This window comes from Leptonychotes weddellii, chromosome 1 (genome assembly GCF_054177405.1).
Source record: "Leptonychotes weddellii isolate Sample4059 chromosome 1, ASM5417740v2, whole genome shotgun sequence".
NCBI classification, from domain to species: Eukaryota; Metazoa; Chordata; class Mammalia; order Carnivora; family Phocidae; genus Leptonychotes; species Leptonychotes weddellii.
This window is the reverse complement of record NC_138369.1, coordinates 43,650,248-43,656,442: the sequence shown is the minus strand read 5'-3', so window position 1 is coordinate 43,656,442 and position 6,195 is coordinate 43,650,248. Positions and strand designations below refer to the sequence as shown.

The following is a 6,195-nucleotide window of genomic DNA, read 5'->3' as shown; positions in this document are numbered from 1 at the left end:
GTGTGGGAAAAGCAGCAATCATCTGAGATGGGGACCCAAGAACGAGACTGAAGGCGTCCAGGAACATTATGGAGGGGGGGATCGAGGCCCCCCCCCGCCAGAGATCAGAGTTGTCACCAGGCCGCGCGAAAGGGGGTGGGGGTGGGGGTTAGGGGAGAAGGAAAAAAAGTATGCCTGTGCATTTTTACAGGAGGGCAGGGAAAGGCCTATCCTCAAGTAAAAGGTAAACGTGGAGTAGGCAGTTCCCAGGAAAAGGGGTGAAGAGGCGTGGGGGAGGGGAAGCGTCCTGACCCAGGAAAGGCATGAAAAGGGTAGTGGGGTCGACTAGATTACGAAGGGGGCCTCTCTCCCTGGGAAAGAGGGGTGCAGTGGTGTGTGGGGGGCAGCGAGGGGGATGAGAAGGGACAGCATCCTCCTGTGAAAAGCCTGGGGAGGGCCAGGCCCACGTCCCGAGAGCGAGCGCGGGGAGACGGAGGAGGTGACCCTTCCCCAGGGCCCGGTCGTGAGGATAGGTCTCTCTTTTCTGTCGGACCCTTACCTTGTCCCAGGCGCTGCCGGGCCTGGGCCCGGGCTGCGGCGCACAGCACTCCCGGGAGGCAGCAGGACTCGAGTTAGGCCCAACGCGGCGCCACGGCGTTTCCTGGCCGGGAATGGCCCGTGCCCGTGAAGTGGGGGTGGGGGGCAGAAAGGCGGAGCGAGCCAAAGGCGGGGAGGGGGAAGGGCCAGGGAAGGAGGGGGGGCTGGCACTACAGTGTTGGCGGACTGGCGGGACTGGGGCTGCGTGAGTCTCTCAGCGCAGGCGGGCGGCGGCCGCCCCTCCCCCGGCGGCGGCGGCGGCGGCGGCGGCGGCAGCTCACTCAGCCCGCTGCCCGAGCGGAAACGCCACTGACCGCACGGGGATTCCCAGCGCCGGCGCCAGGGGCACCCGGGACACGCCCCCTCCCGCCGCGCCATTGGCTTCTCCGCCCACCTCCCCGCACCCATTGGCCAGTTCGCCGCCAATCAGCGGAAGCCGCCGGGGCCGCCTAGAGAAGAGGCTGTGCTCTAGGGCTCCGGCTCCTCAGAGAGCCTCGGCTAGGTAGGGGAGCGGGACTCTGGTGGGAGGGGGGGGGGGCCCGGTGGACTGAGGGGAGATGGGTGGCTGAAACGGTCTGGCTGATAGATGGGGGTCGCCTTCCCCCGCGGGAAGTCGGGAGTATAACGTTTGTTTCAGATGGAAGGGAAAGAGGTGGTCAGAGGCAGTCAAGAGTGTGGCCCGCCCTGCGGCAACCGGAGGGGGAGGGAGAAGAGCGGACAAGGCTCGAATCCGGACGGAGCCATTACTCCTGCAGAGGGAGGAGCGCTGCCGGCTCACCTCTTGTCACTGATTGGCCGCTTCTCCTCCCGCCGTGTGTGAAAACACAAATGGCGTGTTTTGGTTGGAGTAAAGCGCCTGTCAGTTACAGCTTCGGGAGTGCGCAGCCGCCTGGGGACTCTCGCATTGCTCCCTGGGTGGGATGGGTAGGTAGATGGGGTGGGGAGAGAGCTGGAGGAGTGGGCGCGGTCGACCTCCCGCGGGGGGTGGAGGGTCAGTGAAAGTGCCTCCCGAACGGGCGTCCTGCCACCCGCCCCTTCCTTGGAGGGAGTCGGTTTACCCGCCGCCTGCTCGGCTTCGGCATCTGATTGGTTGCTGAAGCCCGGGGAACGGCCCCATGCCATTGGCTCGGGTCCCAAATGAGCGAAACCACTGAGCGGGTCAGCGGGGGTGGCGGGGAGGCGGTCGTTGGTACGGTCCTTCCCGAGGCCCAGCGCCGCAGTGTCTGGCCCCGCGCCCCTGCGCAACGTGGCAGGAAGCGCGCGCTGGAGGCGGAGGCAGGCTGCTGGGCCGAGGCTTCTGGGTGGCGGCGACCGCGGCTCCGCCCCGGGCGTCCGCCGCCTGAAGGACGAGACAAGCCGGATCTGCTCTCGGACTCGCGGGGGTGGGGGAAAGAGCGGGGGTCGGTCTTGCTGGTTTGTGGGAGGGAGGTGCATGTTCTCCAAAAATCGGCGCGAGCTGCAATCCTGAGGGATCTGCAGTGGAGGAGGCGGAGAGAAGGCCGCACCCTTCTCGGTAGGGGGAGGGGAGTGCCGCAGTACCTTTATGGGAGTTCTCTTCTGCCTCCTGTTTCCTAAGGACCGCCCTGGGCCTAGAAGAATCCCTCCCTCCCCCGCGATCTCGTCATCGCCTCCATGTCGAGTCGCTCCTTCTCGATTGTGGGCGGGACTCTCTTGCCCAGGCTTAACCTGGTGTCTGGGCGTTGTCCTGCAGGGAATTGAGCAGGTGTTAAGATTTTTCTCTTCCCACAGACTTGAGTTTGTGTCACAAAGTAATTATAGTAGGGGTGGAGGAGGGAAATGGGAGTCCAAGCATTCACCTCGGGCTGATTTTAAGCAGCAAGACTTCGTGTTATTACTAAAGATCCTTTTTGTAGTAATTTTCCTGTAGATAAAGGGGAAATTAAAGGCATGGTCATCTGAGTTTTTTACTCACCCCATTTGAGAACCTTGCTGGCACCACCAAAGTATAGCATTTCAAATTAATCTCAAAATTTTAGGCCCTTTCCTTGCATCCCTAGGGTTAGGGATCTTAGCAACTCGCACTCCTACTTTGAACCCATTTTGCATTTGTTGTACTTGATCTTTCAATCCCCAGACATAGCAGTGGCTTTCTCCTCTCCTGTTTTTTTGCAGCCCGGTGAGTCATGAAACCAGACTGATCGGTTCTACTGCCAATTAAGGCTACCCAGTTTGAGGTGAGGCCTCACTCTTACCCAGTAATGCATTTATTCCTCTTTGAATGTTTACCTTGTTTTACACTTTCTTTCCTCAGCTAGGATTCTACCTCTTGATATCTTCACAGTCCAGGTGACTTTGATTACTGCCTTACTGAAAATTGGATATGAGGTTCAGCAACGTGTTTTACCTCCTTTGAATACCTCTCAATCCATCTTTTTATTTCTGTTCTCATCAGTTAGTAACTGGGCTCGATTTCCATAATGCTGATAGCCTCCAAACTGGTGTCTTTGCCTCTGGTATCATCTTCTGATCCATCTAACATGTTGCTGAGACAATTGTCCCAGCATACACATAGAGCTGAAAATGACTGATGCAACTCCTTTACTAGCTCCTTACCTATTTACAGGATGAATTCCATCAACGTGAAGGCGATATACAAGGCCCCTCAATGGGCTAACCTCTTTTCTTAACAGCTTTTTTTTTTTTTAAAGATTTTATTTACTTGACAGAGAGACAGTGAGAGAGGGTACACAAGCAGGAGGAGCAGGAGAGGGAGAAGGCGGCTTCCCGCGGAGCAGGGAGCCTGATGTGGGGCTTGATCCCAGAACCCTGGGATCATGACCTGAGCCAAAGGCAGTTGCTTAACAACTGAGCCACCCAGTTACCCCTTAACAGCTTTTCATTTGCTACAATTTTTTACGTATACTTCAAACATTAGCTCTCCAGTCATGCTGAATTGATTGTTTACCCAAATCAGAGTGTCATTGTCCTCTTTGTAGGCTGGTTCCTTCTGGAGTGGCACCCTTACTCTGGTGCTCCTTACTCTTCAAGACGGTTAAGACTCAAATACCATCTCCTCTATGATCTTGCCTTCTGTGATCTAATCTTCCTATAAGCCAGACACCCCTAAAGAAAGGTTACCAGTGCTTTCTCCTGATCTGATAGCAGGTTGAATCTGCATTTCTCAGGTTATTGTCATTGCTTGTTTAAATTCTCTTAACTATTCTGAGCTTCTTGAGGTCACAGGTTCTTGTTAAGTCTTGGATCACTAAGCTCCTAGTGTATTCCCTGATAGCCAATCCTAAGTAAAATGGAATGAGCAACATGTGGATGTCTTTATAAAGTTTGATAGGTTATTGGTCTCTCAGAGTTTTGTATGCTTCCTAGTGCTTTAGGTTAGCACTGTCCAATAGGATGTTTGGCAGTGACGGAAATGTTCTGCATTTTTGCCAACCAGTATGGTAGCCACTAACCATATATTACTGTTGAGCACTGGAAATGTGTCTACTGTGACTAAAGAACTGAATTTTCAACTTGATGTAATTTAAATTGCCACTGTGGACATTGTAGCTGTACCCACAAACTTGTGTTGTGGGTTGCTGAATACTTAATATGCATTGATAATTTTCTCTTCATAGTGAGCAGTGAGGAAACAAAACTTGGCCCATTTAGTTTAATTTTTTCCCTGCTTGTTTAACCTATTACCTATACTACAGCTGTACCTAGCTGAAAGCTAAACTGAACAAGGCATTACTAAAGCTAACCTTGACTTGGACAACTGTGTGTTTAAAAAAGCAAGTGTTGACTAGTTTGGGTTTCAAAAAAGAATGTATAATGAATTTTAGGAAAGCGGGATTTCATTAAACCATAATGGTGACAGAGGTTTAGTTAGGAATAGGACTATATCTGATACTAATGAAACCAGCCCTAAATTTCATTTCTACAGTTTTCATTTTTGGAGAAACTTGATCAGAGGAGCCAGGCCTTAGTATCATATCTTGTTAGGAAACCATCACAAAGTAAGTTGCATCCTGATAAAGTATAAATTAACAGATATATCCTAACACCAAAATATTTTGATTTGTTAATACAGCATGTTGTAAATTTCAGTTATATTTTTTAAAGATAAATTTTTTTTTTTTTACTTAGGATTTCTCAGAATATGAGACTCTTAGGATAGGAATCTTAAAACTGTCAGTGCACACAGATAGTTGGCTTGCTAATTAATGCAGATTTCCAGTTCCACAGCCAGAGATTCTGAATCCACTTAAGACAGAGGGGTGGGAGGCACTGGAATTCTGTATCATGTTCCTTATTTGCTTCTGATGTTTGGGGGCCCAGGAACCACACTGCAAATACGGCCTCTGCGCTATAGTACATCTATTTATCTGACAAAAAATGACTAAAACTTCAGAGAAACCTCTCTAATACTCTGTGTACTCTCTACTTTGTAATTTTTCCTTTCAAAAAACTGAATGGAAAAACAAGTTGAAAGGTGAAGAGTGGTAATAGTAATAGTTTTGGAAACTTGCAGGTTAGATTGTTTTTCTTATAAAAGGAATGTTAAAATACTCCAAATACATTTTTTGAACAACAGTATTGCCTTTTTTATCTTCCCACTTAAATGCATTCATCAGGGACTTATTTTTGATTCCCCAGTGCCTGTACAAAGAGCTGGATACTCAACAAATGTTGGTTTTATTAATTTATACATGAAATTGGTTTTGAAATAGCGAAGTCAAAAAAAAAAAAGACACAGGCTCCTTTTATGGAGAAATTTTAGGGTCATACTTAACCCAAGTCTCCTCATTCTATTTATAAAAGGAGACTGATGCATCGCGGTCTCTAAATGCATCTGTCTACTGTTGACCTCTTCCTTGGGTTTCCTGTATGAACCATTCCTCTTCCTGTGCTTCACTTCCTTGGGCTTTATTTTTATTTATTTTTTTCATAAACCAACTACTTATCTCTTTTTGAAGTAGAGCCATATTGTTTCTTATACTTCTAGGATAAAAGTTGAAGGTTTTGTAAAGGCTTTTAAATTTTTTTAGATTTGCAAAATTTGGAACACATAATGTTTGCCATATATACATAAGATATATACATATATATATATTTTAAGATTTATTTATTTTTAGAGCGTGCGCACTCGAGGAGTGGGGGCCAAAAGGGAGAGGGGGAAAGAGGGAATCTCGAGGAGACTCCCTGCTAAGCGCAGAGCCTGACATGGGGCTTGATCTCACGACCCTGAGATCATGACCTGAGCTGAAACCAAAAGTTGGGCGTTCAACAGACTAAGCCACCCAGGCATCCCTCTGCCATTTATTTTTTATGCAAAGAGGAGGTTTGGTATATTATGCTTTGCAACTGTTAGTCCAGAATATGATAGGGGTCAGCATCACAACGGTAAGACTACTTTGACTATTTTAGGCCAATCTTAAATTCTAGAGCACTTTGTTAGGTCATATGTCTAGGAATCTAGTAACTTGGAAGGTTGAGAATTCTTGATTTTGTGTTTATCTAGTGGCATACTACTTTATAATGGAGAACTTATTTCTCCAGAAGACTTTTTTTCTTATTCATGACTCCCCATTCTTGATGGAGTGGCTAAGAAACTGATTAGAGAACTGTTAGTAGCATGGAATTAAACATTTATTTTAT

At 48.7% G+C, this 6,195-nt stretch overlaps 1 protein-coding gene and 1 long non-coding RNA gene across 21 annotated transcripts in view; one reads left to right on the top strand and one right to left on the bottom strand.

The window, feature by feature from the left end:
• SETD5 (SET domain containing 5) overlaps positions 1-740 on the bottom strand; it is an 88,168-nt gene extending 87,428 nt beyond the window's left edge. For all 20 annotated transcript variants that reach the window (XM_081821426.1, XM_081821421.1, XM_081821401.1 and 17 more), the window contains exon 1: positions 539-740. The gene's annotated coding sequence lies outside the window, so the exon portion shown is untranslated. The remainder of the gene's footprint in view (positions 1-538) is intronic.
• Positions 741-860: 120 nt separating this feature from the next.
• On the top strand, positions 861-5,580 carry LOC145721813 (uncharacterized). Its single transcript, XR_014145728.1, has 2 exons — positions 861-1,078; positions 2,710-5,580. It is a non-coding gene; the product is annotated as an uncharacterized LOC145721813 (long non-coding RNA).
• Positions 5,581-6,195: the final 615 nt, after the last annotated feature.